The sequence below is a fragment of the Somniosus microcephalus genome, chromosome 20, assembly GCF_052327205.1.
Source record: "Somniosus microcephalus isolate GS21.2 chromosome 20, FLI_Smic_1.0, whole genome shotgun sequence".
Classification (NCBI taxonomy): Eukaryota; Metazoa; Chordata; class Chondrichthyes; order Squaliformes; family Somniosidae; genus Somniosus; species Somniosus microcephalus.
The window spans coordinates 52742075-52761660 of record NC_141006.1 but is presented as its reverse complement, the minus strand read 5'-3'; the positions used below and the strand labels follow the sequence as shown (position 1 = coordinate 52761660).

The window sequence follows — 19586 nt, the reverse complement described above, 5'->3', positions numbered from 1 at the left end:
ACCTGGAATAGTGGGAGGAGTCAGCCGAGGCATGTCCAGACCTGTACCTAGTGGAATACACATACAGGCAGAGACAGGTATAACAGTGGTTTACCACACCGCCACTGTCCGGGAAGGGTCTGCGCACTACTTGTTGCCAGCCCGTTTCGCTGGACCACCTCGACTGGAAAGCCAAGCCTGGCTCTCGACAGCCTCCCCCGCAATTCTCGAGTCTCTGCTGGATGACTGGGCGGTTGCCCGTGGTTGACGCCTGACTCTCTGGCCTTGACCTCCAATCCACTGATCTCCAGGAATGAATCCCCGGGAGGTGATGCAGAGTTGCAGGTAGGTTCGAACTTGCCTTGTCGCCAATGTTGTGTCCGTGTATAATAAGACACAGACTGCAGGAGAACGGTAAAACTGGTGTTTATAAACGTGGCTCACACTGGAACTGCCTGTACAGATTACTACTCAGTGCTATATACAGGTGTGGTCACTGCCGGTACAGTATACATGAGCTGTAAAAAGTAGTTCCCCCCCCTTAAAGGTATATACATTACAGTCTCCTCCCCCTATGATGCCACTAGTGACCATACCTCTGCAGGAGAAGTAGGCACAAAGAATGGACCTCTAGTAAACCAGTGGTTATCTAATGTTTCTAAGTGGGAGATTCCCTGCAAATATTAACACACTCCTGGGTATCCCTAGCAAAACTTGAGGGAAGGTCATTGATGAAGCAGCTGAAGATGATTACCTTCTAATGTTAACATGTACAGGAAATACTTTATATTGTTTTGAAATCGGTACCTTGCATCACAATCTCATCTTAAATTGATTGTTATATTTATGGACACCCATAAATGCCCACTTACGGGGAGCCGGTGCTCATTTTGAAAGCACACGACACCAATCTAAGCTCTGTCATGGAGTTTCATAACCAACACTTGATTACTTTGGGCTAGTTTGCAGGCGTCCGGTGCAGTTTGCAGTCTGGATTGTGTGAACTGTAACATTTGCGAAGTTGAACTTTAGTAAGAAGGCATTGTTTTTTTTTGTACAGCTGCTCTAGGGAGTAAGGCTGTGAGGACACATTTGATCAGCAAGTGGCAGCTATAACCATCTGCACTTAACTGGATGTTGAGTGGAGATCATATGGTTAGGGAGAAGTCAAGGGCTAGGGCAGGGTTGCTCATTCTACATGGCTGTACAACCTCCGTATCAAGGTACGTATATCTACTATATGAGTTCAGTGAATTTATTCTTGGTGCAGTTGGTAACAGTGTTATCAGTTGTTACAATGGCCCGGATTTTGCAGTGGGTATGACGGCATACTCTCAGCGTACGCCGCCATACCTCCTTTGAAATCCAATGCAAGTTCGAGATTGCCGCATGCGCTTGCGTTGACAGGCCATCCGCACAGCCCAGCAATTGCTGGTGCAGAGTTGGGCTATTTACCCACCGACTGGCCAGCAATTGCGTACGGAAATGTTATGGTTGATGCAAACAGACACAGGGCATGTTTGCATCAGTGTAAGGGGATAACTCAGGCATGTATTAAACATTTTCATCTCGTAAATCATACACATACATTGTATCAAATGAGTTTTTCAATGTTTCTGCAAATAAGAGTTTTAATGATATCAAAAAATTAAATTTTTAGTGAAGTTGGTGGAATGAAGCTAATTAGGAATTAAATTCTAATTCAATCTGATTTCGGGATTCCATTAAATCTGATTGCGGGATTCCCATCGGAAATGATTAAAATATAATTCTGTTTTGTGATTGGAGGACCAGGCCCACGTCAGCCCAGGTACGCTTTCACGCAGACTACATCCCTGGGATCCGTGGGCCATTAGGCTGCCCTCCGCCTCGCAGCATCAGACCGCAAGTTTTCGCAGGAGGGCAGCCATCAGGTAGGTGCGTATTCCTTTCGCAGGTCAGAGGCGTACTCCGAAGGTTTTTGGCCCATTGTTTAAGCAGTAAACTTGGTCTTATTAACAGTGTACAAGACAATGAACATCTCTGGTAAAGCGAATCAACGCAGGGAATATTATTGAAGAACTATTTTAGATAAATTAATTTGCTTATACAAGATTTGATGAAAAAATATGGAAGCAAATGTTTGTCATTACTTGAGGACCTTTGATTGACCTGTTCTGGTCGAACAACTGAGTTGTGATGCCTTTGGGGGTCGGAGTGGAATTTCCAGAATTATTTTTCCGTGAATTGACCTAAGGTTTTTTTTAAACTTTTGTTTTTGTGCCTGTGGCAGGAGATTATATGATTGCTGGGGAGATTAATTGCAACATGATTGAATGGGACAGACTCAGATCGATCAGCTCCATGTATCTGTGCCTTTGTCCTAGTGTACAGGGATGAACTTCTGTCATACCTAACTGACAAAATCTGAATGTTATTAAACCGGATGTCACTTGATAGTCATACCCAATTGTTTTTTCATAGCTTTACTTCAAACATTATGATGAGACCATTATTCAGCAGATTCTAATTTTGATTTCTCTCCTCTTTCCATCGTCATCTCTGATACCAGTTATGAGAAGCTCTTGCATTTCTTCACCTCCAAAGTTGAGGCTACCCACTCGGGTTGCCTCTGCCCCACCACCTACTCCTCACTGATCGCTCTCATTCCCCTATCCACCAAGCCACGAAACTCTGTTGTTTCTCTCCCCATCCCAACTCTAACTAGATCAGTTTTATCCATGAGACTTATCATTTATTTTCTTAATTTCCTCCCAATCTAGGTCCTGACCACTCAACTACCTATCCTCAATCCAATACTGATAGACATCAAGCATTGTTTCCCCCTTTTTCAAAACTGCTATCATCATTCTCATTTTGTAAAGATAAGTCTTTGTCAACAGTCATAATCTTGAATCATAGAATCATAGAACAGTACAGCACAGAAGGCGGCCATCTGGCCCATCGAGTCTACGCCGGCTCTTTCGAAGAGCAATCCAGTTAGTCCCACTCCCCCTGCTCTTTCCCCATATCCCTGCAATTTTTCCTCCTTTAAATATTTATCCAATTCCCTTTTGAAGGCTACTTCAACTCATAAGTAATTTAAGATCTCCATTTCTAGCTATTGGGTATGGAGATGTGTTAGTAGTAAAAGAGTCAACCACACAGATGTCTGGTGATTGTCACTATATGAAACAGGTTGCCTGTTACTCCAAATTGAAAATGTGTATTGGAAAGCAACTCATTCACAAAATCCTCCAATGCTCTTTAGCTTAGTTTATGTACACTTCCTTATCCCCTTCCTTCTTTGGCAGTCCCTCGGAACCAAGGATGACTTGCTTCCACATTAAAAATGAGTTCTCAGGTGACTGATGAGTCCAATGCGGGACCTACAGTCTCTGTCACAGGTGGGGCAGACGGTGGTAGAAGGGGCGGGTGGGTGGGGTGCTTGGGTTGACGTGCGCTCTTTGTGCTTGGCTTCCGCTTGCTCCCGGCGAAGAGACTTGAGGTGTTCGGCACCTTCTCGGATGCTTCTTCTCCACTTTGTGCGGTCTTGGGCCAGGGATTCCCAGGTGTCAGTGGGGATGTTGCACTTTTTCCAAGGAGGCTTTGAGGGTGTCCTTGAAGCATTTCCTCTGCCCACCTGGTGCTCTCTTGCCGTGTTGGAGCTCCGAGTAGAGCGCTTGGTTTGGGAGTCTCGTATTAGGCATGCGGACGATGTGACCCGTCCATTGGAACTGACCGAGCGTGGTCAAAGCTTCGATGCGGAGGATGTTGGGCTGAGCGAGAACAGAGACGTTGGTGCACCTATCCTGCCAATGAATTTGCAGGATCTTGCGGAGGCAGCGTTGGTGGTACCTCTCCAGTGCTTTGAGGTGCTTGCTGTACATGGTCCATGTCTCTGAGGCACACAGGAGGGCGGGTATCACTGCTGCTCTGTAGACCATGAGCTTAGTGCCGGGTTTGAAGTCTTGGTCTTCAAACACTCTCTTCCTCAGGCGACCAAAGGCTGCACTGGCACACTGAAGGCGGTGTTAGACTTCGTCATCGACGTCTGCCCTTGTTGACAGTAGGCTCCCGAGGTATGGAAAGTGGCCCACGTTGTCCAAGGCCTTGTTGTGGATTTTGATAATCGGGGGCAGTACTGTGTGGCAGGGGCAGGTTGGTAGAGGACCTTTGTCTTACGGGTGTTTAGTGTAAGGCCCATGCTCTTGTACGCTTCGGTGAAGGTGTTGACAATGGTTTGGAGTTCGACCTCCGAGTGAGCGCAGATGCAAGTGTCGTCTGCATACTGTAATTCGACGACAGAGGATGGGACGACCTTGGATCTGGGCTGGAGGCGACGGAGATTGAACAGTTTCCCATTTATTCTGCAAATTAGCTCCACTCCAGCGGGGAGCTTACTGAGGGTGAGATGGAGCATTGCAGCAAGGAAGATCGAGAAGAGCGTTGGTGCGATGACACAGCCTTGCTTGATCCGGGTTCCTACGTGAATTGGGTCTATGGTGGAACCATTGGTCAGGATCATGGCTTGCATGTCGTCGTGAAGCAGGCGGAGGATAGTGACAAACTTTTGAGGGCAGCCGAATTTGAGGAGGACACTCCATAATCCCTCACGGTTGACAGTGTCGAAGGCCTTTGTGAGATCAAAGGCGGCCATGTACAGTGGTTGGTGCTGTTCCCTGCATTTCTCTTGTAATTGACGTGCGGTGAAGATCACATCCATTGTGCCCCTTAGTGGGCGGAATCCGCATTGCGACTCTGGGAGGAGCTCTTTGGCCACTGGGAGAAGGCGATTGAGGAGGATTCTTGCGATGACTTTCCTGTGGCAGACAGCAGGGAAACTCCTCTGTAATTACCGCAATCGGACTTGTCACCTTTCTTGAAGATGGTCACAATTACGGCGTCTCGGAGATCCCCTGGCATGCTCTCCTCCTTCCAGATAAGGGAAATGAGTTCATGAAATCGCGCCAGTAGTGCTTCTCCGCCATGTTTTAGTGCCTTGGCGGGGATTCCATCTGCTCCTGAGGCCTTGTTGTTGTTCTTCAGTTGTCGGATGGCTTTTTCAGCCTCATGCCAGGCTGGGGTTGTGCTGAGGTGGCGGCGGTTAGCATGCTGCGGGATGGAGTTGAGGACACTCGCGTCGAAGACAGAGTCTCGGTTAAGGAGATCTTCAAAGTGCTCCTTCCAGCGGACACTGACCGCCTCTCCGTCCTTGGCCCGCAGTGGGGTAAGTCCTTGGGTGCTTGGGCCGTAGCTGGTCTTGACTGCGCTAAGGAATCCACGCACGTTATGGTTGTTGGCTAGCTGCTGGATCTCCTGCGCTTTCTCCACCCACCATCTGTTCTTTAGGTCGCGAGTTTGCTGTTGGACCTTGGCCTTCAGGTGTCTGTAGAGCTGTTTTCTTGCTCTCGAGTTGTGTTGCTGTTTCCAGATCAGGAATGCCTTGCGCTTGTGGCTCATTAGCTCCTGGATCTCCTGGTCATTCTCGTCGAACCAGTCTTGGTGTTTCCTGGTCGAGTGACCGAGCCTCTCTTCACAGGTGCTGATTATGGAGGCCTCGAGTGCAGACCAGGCGCTGTGGGCACTCTGTGACTCTGCATCACTGGGAAATCGTCAGGTTGTTTGTGAGGCGCAGACTGAATAGGGCCTTTTTAGCAGGGTGTTTGAGTGCTCCAGCGTTGATTTTCCTACGGCATTGTTTCTGTTGCTGCCGCTGTTTTGGGGCTACATTGATGGAAATGACAGAGCAGATTAGGCGGTGGTTGGTCCAGCAGTCGTCAGCTCCTGTCATGGCGTGGGTGATGCAGACGTCCTTGCGGTCCCTCGCTCGTACGATGATGTAGTCCAGCAGATGCCAGTGCTTGGAGCGAGGGTGCTGCCATGAAGCCTTGTACTTGTCATAACCAACACCTTAGTCCATCAGAGAGACAAGGCCATGTTCTAAGCATTTCGACAGGAGAAGGGTACCATTGGAGTTGGCTTTCCCTACCCACTCTCTGCCGATCACACCTCCTCACAGGTCTGTGTCCTTTCCAACTCTGGCGTTAAAGTCGCCAAGGAGGATCAGCTTGTCGCTCGTTGGGACTCGGGACAGGGATTGTTCAAGGCTGGAGTAGAATTCCTCTTTGGTCTCGTCTGTGGCTTCCAGTGTTGGGGCGTACGCACTGATGACCGTAGCGCATTGGTTCTGGTCTAGGGTGAGCCGAAGAGTCATGAGGCGCTCGTTTATACTGTTAGGAGAGTCTCTGAGACGCCCAACCAGTTCATTTTTTATGGCGAAGCCGACCCCATGGAGGCGCCGTTCTTCTTCAGGTTTGCCTTTCCAGGAGAAGGTGTAGCTCCTTGAGCTGGCCTTCCCCTGCCCGCCAGGTCTCATTTAGGGCGGCGGTGTCAATGTCGAAACGTCTGAGCTCCTGGGCAACACTTCCTTAACTGTGAGATTGTTTAACTAATAAATATCCAAATAGGTTTTCTTTTAATTAGTTGGATGCCCTTCTTGGAATTTGCTTCACTGCTCTCCAAAGTTCAGTAATGATGCTCCTTTATCAAACCTGAACTCAGGCTAACAAATCGTCAACTATTTACCAAAGTAGAATGTATTAAGCCAAGAACTATGGATGGTGTAAGTATGTAGAAATATAAATGTAAGTTACATAATCTATATTGATCTTTATGGGACCACAAAGATGCTTTCATTGTTGCTGATTTGGGTGACATTTTGAAAAAGCAGTTACGGTGGTCGAAGCCACTGCTCCGGGTGAAGCCTTTTATGCTGTAAAGTGCAATCACAGCAAACCTGTAGTTCAGACTCTTGCTGAAATGGGAGCTGGCTTTGATTGTGCTGGTAAGGTAGGATCTGAATAAAACTATTGATATGGTTAATTGCTTTTAAAAACTGTTTCAATCTTGGTATTGTTTACACAAACATGCAATTTTCTTAGACATCTTCTAACAAATTAGAGTCTTATATGTATGTATTTCTGCAGCTATATCGGTCATTAGCACCTACCAATAATTTTGCATTGAAAAAGAGATCATTTGCAATTCCATGCTCCCAGCAAGGAACCAAGCTCACATGGAGCAAGGGTCAGAGTTAGGACTACAACATTGTAGCTCCAATTCTCTGATCTGCACTCTGTGATTGTGGCTCTCCATTAGGAGTGTGGAGTTACCTATTAAGCTTTATTTATGGTCTTGGCATCAGTTACATGTGGAAGGGAGGCTCTTTGGCCTCCACTGGAAAGTCCTGTCAGTCAAGGAGAGTCTTACTGTGGCAGACCACATGGAGGCTTCTACAGCAGGAGAAAAAGGCAGCCAATGAGCTCCCTCTAAGAATTTATTTTCATTACAAAATGTTCTCTTTCAATGATTGCACCTGGACATGGCTATGCTCTGAGAGTGCTTGTACAGGCCACTCTTCTCTTCTTGCCCCAAGGCCCCCTCCACTGACCTTTTGAATGCTGGACAGCAGGGCCCAACAGGTAGGCCATGTGCCCAGTGTTTGAAGCGTACTAATTGTGGGAAATACAGCAAAGGCCGTGTTGTCCACATATAGTGTGCTGTGCTCCAATGGAACCATCCCCTGGAAAAGATGGGACACAGCGGTGTGCTTTTCTGAGTAACTTTCTATCTTTGCCTGTCCGCAGATCCGTGGTTAAATTGGCAGAGGGTGGTGGAGATAGAAAGTCCAGGCCATGGTATCCATAGTATTGTAGTTGAAATGATGCTGGAAATATTTCATTACAAATGGTGATAAAATGCAGAATCATAAAGCAACTGGCTTTCTTTCCAACCAGAGGGAGATCAAGCTTGTGCAGAATACTGGGGTTCCTGCAGAAAAAAATCATTTATGCAAACACTTGCAAGCAAATGTCTCACATTAAGTATGCTGCCAGTCGTGGAGTCCAGATGATGACATTTGACAATGAGATTGAACTATTCAAAGTTGTGAGAAGCCATCCTACAGCCAATTGAGTAAACTGCATGATCTTAGGTTCACTGTTAAGGTATTAACTACACCATATAAATTCTGAAGTGTTTAAAAGAATGTTTGAATTAGCTTAGGACAATCTGTTTTGCATGTTAAATTCTTGAATTTCAAACATCACTGTGCTGACAGGGTAACATTTATTTCACAATTAATTCTGTTAGAAGGAAAAACTGTTTAAGTTTTAATCCATTTTATCCATAACGATGTATTTGTTGCTGAGAAGAGTTAAAATATTTCCCCTTCTAGAATGGTTCTTTGCATTGTGAAGTTTGGAGCCTCTTTAAACTTGTGCAGGAACCTTCTGGAATCTGCAAGACACTTGAAAGTGGAGGTCATTGGAGTTAGGTAGGGTCAGACTAACCATCGCATAATCTTGACTTAGAAGTATATTGCCGATCCTTCATCGTCACTGGGTCAAAATCCTGGAACTCCCTACCTAACAGCACTGTGGGAGTATCTTCACCACACGGGCTGCAGCGGTTCAAGGCGGCGACTCACCACCACCTTGTCAAGGACAATTAGGGATGGGCAATAAATGCTGGCCTTGCCAGCGACACCCACATCCCATAAAAACATTTTTTTTTTAAATCATTACACATGTCTGTGTGTGAAATCTAACAAGCACCTCTTTCCCTATAGTTTTCATGTGAGAAGTGGTCGTACTGATGCGAAGACCTATGATCCAGCTATAGCAGATGCTTGTCTTGTAGTTAATATGGGATTAAGTTTGTATTTGATTTGATTTGATCCCATCCCCACAAATAAAACTGGAAAGCTAATAAAACAAATATGCAATGGTCCATATTTTAGAATATTGGCTTCATTGAAAATTGTGGCTGTTAAAATCTTTATTTATAAAATTACTATTTTTTGTCTACTGTGGTAGATGACAGCGGTGATCAATCCTGCACTGGAAATATACTTTCCTGTAGACTGTGGAGCGCAGATAATTGCTGAACCTGGTCGGTATTATGTAGCATCATCCTTCACATTGGCTGTGAATATCATTGCTCAGAAAGTGATCATCAAGGACTATTCTGACTCTGAAGGTTACTGTTTTCCAAATCCAGCTATACTATTACGAAACCTTCACATATGTGCACGACCTGTCCGTCATACTTCAGATGTCTGTTACACACTGCCTAATATGTTGTGGCGGTACCACTGGTTGTCCCTTACATTGAGACACATAATTCCCTTTAAACTTACCTTTTGGGGCCGTTGCCCCTTTAAGACGCGCCCCAACGTCACGTACAACGTGATGTGCGTGCGCCGGCACAGCCCGGCCTAGCGTCTTCGGCCTCAACGGCCAGCCGACGCACATCACGTGACGCCCTAAGCGCGGGAAACGCGAACGTGATGACGCCACGACACAAACGCGATGACGTCATCACGCTCCCCACAGGACTGCGAACTCAGTCCTCGTGGAGTCCCCATGGTGCTCCTAGTCAGCCATCTTACCTGCTATCTTACCTGCTGTAATTAGCCTGTTCCTGTAAATAAACTTATTTATAATTCGAAGTCAAACTCTCTTATTTAGTGGCGATCTACACGAACCGCTACAATGTCACACTTGATAAAAAGAGACAAATACTACCTTTTGACTCTATAGGAAAAGCTCTGCAGGAATACCACATATGGGACCCAGAAATATTGCACCTTTGTAGCTTACTTTCTCTCAAACAAAGACAGGTGTTCACAATTTCCCATGGAGGCCTTATGGAGCAGCTCTGGAGCAGGGCAGAACTAATGGCCGCTCCATGGATGCACTCCTGATCCCAGGGTTAGGAGCATTTTAATACTGCTGGCAGGTGTCTGCCTAAATTACTGGTTGAGCTCCTGCGGCATTGCAAACAGGGAGTCACGATCAAGTGTAGTCTTAGGTGGGGCAGGGCTAGAGTGCATAGGATAGTTGAGCCAGGGTGTGCAAATGTAATTCAGTCCCCATTTTGAAATCTTACATTGTATTTTTATATTTCCATTATGAATTCCTATGTTCACATTTATAATGGATATTGACTATGTAAACTTGTCACACTTTAATTACACCCTCCTGCCAGTGGTGGCACAGCAGTAGCTCCACTGGATGGCCTATAATTATAGCTTGAAGAATTTACATAGTCAGTTACCGTTATAAAAGCAGACGGGGTGTGTTTGCAGATATAAGATTTTTAATATATCAGTAGATAAATACAAGTCATTTCTCGCAAATGTCTGCCACACACCAGACATCATACTTTGTTACAGATGCAAAACTATTTTTTTTTAAAGAAAGCCAATCTTTGACCTAGAATGTGAAATTTACAAGCAGTAACAACTGACCTTTTTGTTCTCAGCAGTTTAGAAGTAGCTACAATGTCTTGAATTTGCCTACTTACAGCAGGAACCATAAAGGCACAAGGCAGATTAACAGCTAAATCAAAACCAAGACTATTTGTGAGCAACACCACTGGAATTCCAGCAGGTTTAAGTAGTATTCAAATATTCATATTACTGATACTGCAGCACCTACCCTAACATGCTTTCATGTAATTTAATGAGTGTTTTGTAGGAGCCTTCACACTCCTAACGAAAATACTGAGGTTGAAACTGGTAAGTAAACAAATGTGGTTTAATGTACTGAAACAGTTACAAAACAAAGAATGCAGGATAAACTCCTAACAGGTCTTTACACAAGCTGGATCCACGAGGACTGAACCGAAATGCCCTACCCCCGACGGCATCACGTGACCCGCGTGATGACGTCATTGCGTCAGATCGCGATTTTATCGATCCCGCGCTGTTTAAACAGCGCAAACACTTAAAAGGTAACAACTATGATTAAAGACAATTATAAATGTTACTGCAAGAGTCTCTTGATGGCTTTGCCACATACGCCCCCCCAGAATTGTCTTTAACGAGGAACGTCAATCGCAGAGGAGGTCGGACAAGCCTGTTTGACCGACTCCTAAATTCCCAGAGAGGAAAACGCTGAGCAGGTGGCAAACTGGCAGGTAGCACGGTACGGGTAGGTGCGGCGGTAGGCCCCGGCGCGGGGGCTGAGCAGGTTCGACTGGCTGTTCAAGGTCCAGGTGCGCATGCTTGAGGCGATCGACGGAGATGTGCTCCGGCTTGCCCCCGAAGTCAATCACGAAACTCTTGTCCCCGGCCTGTAGAACCTGGAACGGACCCGCATATGGAGGTGCGAGCAGGGTGCGATGGGCGTCTTGGCGTACAAAGACAAATTTGGCCTTTGACAGCTCCACGGGGACGTTGAAGGCAAACCGTGCTGAGAGGTCGGAACAGGTCTGAAGCACTGAGCCGCGTCCCGGTGGGCCTCCCACTGACCGGCTGCAGACCACGGCCGCGTAGGTGACGGCAGGAATTCGCCCGGAACCCGAAGTGGCTGGCCGTAAACCATTTCAGCGGCAGACGACTGTAAATCCTCCTTCGGCGTTGTGCACAGTCCCAGCATGACCCACGGCAGTTTATCGACCCATGCCACATCCAGAAGGCTGACCCTGAGCGACACCTTCAATGAACGGTGGAACCGCTCACACAACCCGTTTGCCTGCGGGTGGTAGGCTGTAGTGCGATGGAGTTTAGTGCCTAATGCAGAGGCCACCGCATTCCATAGTTCCGACGAGAATTGCGGCCCGCGGTCGGACAAAATATCCGCCGGAACACCGAAACAGGTTACCCATGATGAAATGAAGGCTCGAGCGACATCCGCAGAGATGATAGATGTCAGGGGAACTGCCTTTGGCCACCTCGTGGTGCGGTCCACCATCGTCAGAAAGTGTGTAAAACCATGGGACGGTGGAAGTGGACCCACTAGGTCGACGTGAATGTGGTCGAAACGCCGCTCTGGCACCGCGAAGGTGGCCAGAGGGGCCCTGACGTGCCGTTGCACTTTGGCCCGCTGACAAACCACACAAGTGTTCGCCCAGTCGCGGACGTCTTTGCGTATCCCTCGCCATACGAATTTGGAGACCAGCAGCTTCTGCGACGCACGCACCCCGGGATGCGACAGCCCGTGAATGGCGTCGAAAACGTCTCGGCGCCAGGTCGACGGAACAATCGGACGTGGATCACCCAAGGAGACGTCACAGAGGAGAGTGGTACCTGCAGAATGGAACGGTACATCTCTCGGCTGAAGGGGTCAGAACGAAAAGCTCGAGTCTCCGGGTCGGCAGCCTGGTCAGCTGCCATTCTCGTATAATCAATGCCTAATTGAACGGCGGCGCGGGAGAGGCAATCCGCTACGACATTGTCCTTGCCGGCCACGTGCTGGACGTCGGTGGTGAACTCGGATATGTAGGTCAACTGTCTTTGCTGCCGAGCCGACCACAGTTCAGCAGTCTTGGCCATTGCGAACGTCAACGGTTTGTGGTCGACAAACAGTGAAGCGGCGCCCTTCGAGGAGGAATCGGAAGTGGCGGATGGCCAAAAACAAAGCTAACAGCTCTCTGTCAAAGGTACTGTACCGGCGTTCGTGCCGCCGCATGGCGGCTAAAAAATGCCAGTGGCTGCCACGCGCCATCGACCCATTGCTCCTGGACGGCCCCAACGGCATAGTCCAATGCATCCGTCATGAGGGCGATAGTAGCTCCCGGCAGGGGATGTGCCAACATTGTCGCGTTCGCGGTCTTCGTATCCCCGAAGGCACGATCCATTTCTTGCGACCAACCCACGGGCTCCCTTCCCGTCTTGCCCGAGGGCCTCGTAGAGCGGCCGCATGAGTTGTGCGGCCCTGGGGACGAACCGATGGTCGAAGTTAACCATCCCCAGGAACTCCTGTAAGGCCTTCACGGATTGCGGCTTCGGGAACGCCACGATCGCCTCCACCTTAGCTCGACGCGGCGTTGCTCCCTCGGAAGTTAGGCGGTGGCCTAAAAAGTCGAGTTACGACAGGCCGAAACAGCATTTGGCCGGGTTTACAATGAGGCCGTGCTGCTGAAGACAAAAAAGAACTGAGATGCTCGAGGTGTTCCTCCGTTGTGGTGCTGGCAATCAGAATGTCATCCAGTAGACGAACAAAAAAAAATCGAGATCCGCAGAACCGAATCCACAAGGCGCTGGAACGTTTGCGCCACATTTTTAAGCCCAAAGGGCATGCGGAGGAAAGTCCAAAAGGGGTGATGACGGCTGTCTTTTGGACATCCTGGGAATGCACCGGTACCTGATGGTACCCACGGACAAGGTCGACCTTAGAGAAGATCGACTTCCCCGCCAAATGCGCGGAGAAGTCTTATATGTGCGGGATGGGGTAATGGTCGGGCATCGTTATATCATTGAGGCGACGATAGTCGCCACAGGGCCGCCATCCCCCGCCCGGCTTGGGGACGATGTGGAGCGGCGAAGACCACGGACTACTGGACCGGCGAATAATCCCCATCCTCTCCATCACTGCGAACTCCGCCGCCGCGAGCTTGCTGGGCTCTAAACGTCACGCCCTGGCATAGACGGGAGAGCCGGTCGTCGAAATATGGTGCTCCACCCGATGCTTGGCGGTCGAAGCTGAAAAGGTGGGCTTGGTCAGTTCGGGGAAATCCCCGAGAAGGCGGGAGAAGTCGTCGGGAGGTGGCTGAGCGCAGGAGACCGAGTGCGGCGCGGCCGTGCTGCGCGCACAGGAAATACAGTCGAGCGTGGCGGCATGAACGAGGCGATGATTCTTCACATCCACCAACAGGCTGTTGGCACCGAAAAAGTCGGCACCCAAGAGAGCCTGCGAAATTTGAGCGGTGACAAAATCCCAAATAAAACGTTGCCCACCAAAACAGACTTGTATCCGCCGTTTCCCGAAAGTGCGAATCGCACCCCCGTTGGCAGCTTGGAGGGGGGAACCCCGTCTGCCGGACCGAAGCGGGAAGTATGCTGCACTGTGCCCCCATGGCACAAAAAACGACGGCCCGAGATGGAGTCAGTTAAATACAGAAGATTCCCGGAATCGCCGATCGCCATCGTGGCCGCGGGGCACGCCCCGGTTACGGTGTTCTTGACGCGCGGCGGTCTGTTAGACGGTTTGGGAGTGAAACTGCAAGGCGGGCGGCAGCAGCGGGCTTTCAGGCCAAAACAAGCGTGGCAATAACAGTAACCGGTCGTCGGAGGCGTCGAGGTGGGGCCCTTCGGGGCTGGGCGTTGCGCAATATTGCTGTCGGACCGCGTAGATTTTATCCGCCTCTTTGGCGAGCGCGATGCAATCTGCAGTGTCCGACCTGGCGAGGGCTGCTTGGACCTGTTTGGGAAGCTGACTAAGAAACAGCTCGCGAAACAGGAAACACGGGGGTTCGGACCCCAGGAGCGTCAGCATGTGGCTCATTAGTTCCGAGGGTTTGGAGTCGCCTAACCCGGGTAGTGTAAGTAGACGACGAGCACGCTCCGCCTTTGTAAGGCCAAATACCTGCAGCAGCCGTGTCTTGATGGCGACATACTTGTCAGCGGTCGGGGGGTTCTCCAGAAGGCTGATGAGCCTCGACGCTGTCGAGGGCGGAGACCACGTACAAATAGCGGAGCTGGTCCTGCACGATGTTGCGGAGCTCAAACTGTGCTTCAGCCTGCACAAACCAGGAGGCCGCCTGTTGTTCCCAGAATTGGGGGAGCTTCAAAGCCACTGCGTTGGCTTCCATCACTGGGCTGCGTTCCGTGTCCACCGCGAAAAACGTTCGCGAGGTTTCGGGGTCACCAATGTAGGAGCCTTCACACTCCTAACGAAAATACTGAGGTTGAAACTGGTAAGTAAACAAATGTGGTTTAATGTACTGAAACAGTTACAAAACAAAGAACGCAGGGGGAAACTCCTAACAGGTCTATACACAAGCTGGATCCACGAGGACTGAACCGAAACGCCCTACCCTCCTGATGTCATGACGTCATCACGTTTCCCGCCGTTGGGAACGTCACGTGACCCGCGTGATGACGTCATCGCATCAGATCGCGATTTTATCAATCCCGCGCTGTTTAAACAGCGCAAACACTTAAAGGTAACAACTATGATTAAAGACAATTATAAACGTTACTGCAAGAGTCTCTTGATGGCTTTGCCACAGTTTGTTATTTTCCTTTCCAGATGAAGTGTATGGGAATGACAAGTCAATTACAGGTATGTACTATGTCAATGATGGAGTCCATGGTTCATTCAGCTGCCTCATCCATGACCAGGCACAGATGAAAGCTATCCTGCACAAAGTATGTTAATAGCAAGAATTTCATTCAAAACTCTAAATCCAAATATACAGGAAGAGAAGATTTTTTTGGTTAATTGCAAACAAAGACTCAGGACTATACAACCAACTGTACAGAAAGTTGTCAGAAGCTTATCCCAGCGCAATCTGACACATTCCACCTCAATCTGGAAATTGTTACATTGGCTGGGTTCTGAAAATCATTTAAAATGAAACTTTTGAACTTGGTTTAGAGGATATGAGGTCAGCAGTGGGCTATGATAAATTTCTCTAAATGAAACTGAGCAGGTAACTCTCATGGGAAAGTCTTAAATGGGTTATGCCTTGGGTACATCACCAATAGAAGTTGTTCTTCCATCGTAAAATACTCAAGTCTTTAAAAGAGCAATTTGTCTATTTCACCCACAGGGTTACATAAATTGATGGTCCTGGTTCAACATATAGTTAGCTCAGCCAGTTCTACTTTATTAGTTGCAATTATCAATGGAATCCTATCACCTCCACATGTTATTCAGGGAAACCATCGCCAACCATTCCTATTAGTTATTAATTTGAGAAATTATTCTTGTGTATTAATAAGACTACATTGCATCTTTACAGAATCTTAAGTTTAACTTGATCTATTTCACATACAAACAGAAATACAAGCCTGATCAACTGTATACCTCTAGCATGTGGGGACCCACGTGTGATGGACTGGATCGCATTGTTGATCAATGGGAATTGCAAGTTGGAGACTGGCTGCTGTTTGAAGACACGGGAGCATATACTGTGGTCCCTCAACTACTTTCAGTGGCTTTCAGAAAATTGATGTAAACTATGTAATATCCAGGACAGCATAGTAAGAACATAATTTGAGGAAGAGTTATATTGACCAGAAATCTCAAATGCTATCCTATTTGTTAAATCCATTCACTCTACGTTCACGTTACAGGAGTCCACCAGTTACTCCTCATACAATCTTCAGCATAGTTCTTAAATCTAGTGTAAAACATTCGCTATAGCAACCTTACTTTGTTACACTGTCTAATTTGTATAAATTAGAATCTTTTTACTGTCTCCAATTGTAGTGTTGCCCTTGCATCAGACAGTCAACATAGCTGGTTGTAATACTTTAAAGTTAATTTCTAGTGTTAAACAAATCCTATGTCAGACAAACACTTAATGAAAAAAGTTAAAGATAATGCCAAAAACATCACTGTACCTAGACTGGTATATGAAGATTTCTAGCTATATTCTGACCATCTATTATATATACAGTTTAAAATATCAGACTTCCAACCCTTCCAAAAATTGCCTTCATCAGTTCCTACATTACAAGTGACGAAACTTCAAAAGTATCTAATTGGCTGTAAAGCGCTTTGGGATGTCCTGAAAGGCGCTATATAAATGCAAGTCTTTCTTTTTTTCTTTTAACACATTGTGGTTATCATATTGTGTTGTTCTATAGATATTTGTACTGTTTCTGCTCTTTCTACAAAGAGAAAGATGATTGCTGTTGAGTTGAATATTGATTAAATCTTTTTAAATTAACTTCTAAAAGGCACAAGGTATCAAACTTAAATATGTCATACATATTAATCAAATTTTATATATTTTTTTCTGTTCTCTTGCTCCCTTCCTCCCTCCCAAAAAAAATTCAACTTAGATTTTAAGAATTAACAGTTCTGACATAAGGTCATCGATCTGAAACGTTAACCCTATGTTTCTCTCTCTACAGATGCTGCCTGACCTGCTGAGTATTTGCAGCATTTTCTGTTTTTATTTCAGATTTCCAGCATCGGCAGTATTTTTCTTTATTTCCCCCCAAAAATATAAGACCAGTTTAATTACCAGTACAACTATATCATGGTATGTTGCTATTGACAGCCAACCATACCGACTCATGAACTTTGTAAACACATACTGATTTTGATTTTTTTTAAATAACCTTTCCTTAGGGATTTCTGTTGTATTTTGAATAATTTTAATGTTTATCATCTTAAGACTGTGCAATGAAATGTATATTAGCCATAAAAATCTAGCCTGATCATTTAACATGTCTCCTTATTCATGCCATGAGATGCAGACTATAGTTAAAAAGCAATGTGTACAACTTTGTGTAAAACTTGACATGTTTCGTCACGGTTTTTCACTCAAAATCTTCAAATTGGCACGTATTAAAATGCTAGGCTTGATTAAAATTTATGGGGCTGAAAAAGGTGTGTGTGTAAAAAATATATTTAAAATTAAGAACCTCATAATTTATCCATGATTCCTTTGGATATCACTGGCAAGTAAACCTACATATTATATATACACATAGAAGATAGGAGCAGGAGTAGGCCATTCGGCCCCTCGAGCCTGTTCCGCCATTTGATGAGATCATGGTTGATCAACCTGCTTTGGGTTCAGCTGTCTCAGTGGGACCGAATATCATTTTTTACTCGTACCTTCCTTTTTGATAAAATTAGCCAAGATGGAGATTTTGTCCCTTTGTTCTTAGTCAGGTTCCAAGCTGTAGGATCTTTTAACAGCAAAGTACAGGAAACTCTCTTCTTCTTAGGCAGTCCCTCGGAACCAAGGATGACTTGCTTCCACATTAAAAATGAGTTCTCAGGTGACTGATGAGTCCAATGCGGGACCTACAGTCTCTGTCACAGGTGGGGCAGACGGTGGTAGAAGGGGCGGGTGGGTGGGGTGCTTGGGTTGACGTGCGCTCCTTGCGCTGCCTGCGCTTGGCGTCTGCTTGCTCCCGGCGCTCTCTTTTAAACGGCACCTAAATAACCAGAAATCTCTGTTAACTGGCAAAATTCAGGAGTAGGTTCAGGTAAGTTTTACTTCATATTAGTGGCAGTTCCTGGATCTGTGGCTGTGTAACTGGGGTTCGTGCACTTGTTGCCAAGCAACAGGGACGCTTGGTCTGTGGCCAGAGTTCCTGCACATATTGCTAAGCAACAGGGAAGCCTGGATTTGTTGCGGTGTACCTTTTAAACTGTACCTTTTAAACTATACCTCTCTGTAATCCGGACTTTGATAAACCGGCACCACGCCGGTCCCGTTGATGCCGGATAATAAAGAGTTTCCTGTACTCAGTTGGCATTGAAGACAGCATCTCTGAGTTGGCACCATTGGTGGTGACTGGAAAGCCTATGCCCCAAAATGTCAGTTTCTTTAAACACTGCACATTTTTGTTGCTGCAAAGTGGTTTCGGTTTCACAGTAAAGCAAGAGTTACCGAATAACTGCTTCCAAGCTGCCTTAAGTTTGGCATCAGCTATGAGACCAGTTGCAATATATAGTGTAAAACAAGCTTTTCAAACTTGAATTTTAGAAACCACAGCTGATCCATCTTCAAATTTTCTGATGTTACAAAATGGGTAAATGTCATGTTGCCTTTTTTCTAACTTGAAACTGTCATGACCAGTCAGAGCTGGTGTGCGAAGCTCTACGGCGGTGTATACACAAGCCTCTGGGCCTAGAAATTTGACTCGGTCAGTGGCATGAAACAGGCGGTATCAGATCAACCACCCGTTATTTGCAACACCGGATATTCAGTTCCATTCCCTGCCATGTAGGCCAGACTGAGTAAAGACAGTATGTTTTCTTCCATAAAGGACATTAACATTACAACAATCTTTTAAAAAATTTTTTTTTTTAACTTTTTAAACTGAATTTAAATTCTCAGCTATGATGGGATTTGAACTCACGTTCTCTAGATTAATATTAGTTCAGGCCTCTGGATTACTAGTTCAGTAACATAACCACTACACTATCATACCTGGGCAATGCTGTATCATATTTCACTACTCTAATACATATAATAGGGACTGTTTATTCAGTATTGTTAAAACCAGTCCTTTTATATAGAAGTCTGCTTACATCAGGCATTTTTATGCTGACCAGGTACATACAGTAGGACACTATTGTATGCCATTTATCAGCTGGTTGTTTAAACATTTTTGTGCAGCACTTTGTGCGGAATTCAACTCCAGTTTCTCAACTGAATTATTTGCAATGCCTAGCACCTTATTGACTGCAAGTTTCTTGCAAACCAGACTGTCTAGACTGTACTGCACAAGCAGATTTTCAGATTACAAAAGCGGCTTGGTTGCTTTGAGTCTGTTATTTACTGTCTACATATCCAGAGCTTGTGATGTGATTTTTTCTACTTTTTTATGCGGTTACTGTAAAAAAAAACAAAGGAAATATTGAAATATATTTAAGCGGGGATCATATCCATGGCATCAGGTATGTATTGCTGGTCCTAAGTCTCCTATGTTTTTTTCCCCCTTTTTCCAACCTGCCTTTCCCTTTCTCCTGAAGATGTTGACTCCTTGCTGGGTACAGTCCCACGATACATGGGCCAAATGTCCATAACGTGTAAACTACAGAGGGAGGTGTAGATCTGGACTTTGTGCGTTAGTGTAAAGTGGGCGATAGCGGGTCTGCAGCCTGTTTTACAGCTCACGATTTTTATTTCCATTTAAGTCA

At 46.4% G+C, this 19586-nt stretch overlaps 1 protein-coding gene and 1 pseudogene across 1 annotated transcript in view; one reads left to right on the top strand and one right to left on the bottom strand.

The window, feature by feature from the left end:
* Nucleotides 1-19586, bottom strand: part of ak2 (adenylate kinase 2) — a 122322-nt gene that overhangs the window by 86473 nt on the left and 16263 nt on the right. The window lies entirely within an intron of this gene.
* LOC147103249 (ornithine decarboxylase-like) lies at nt 7719-15930 on the top strand (annotated as a pseudogene).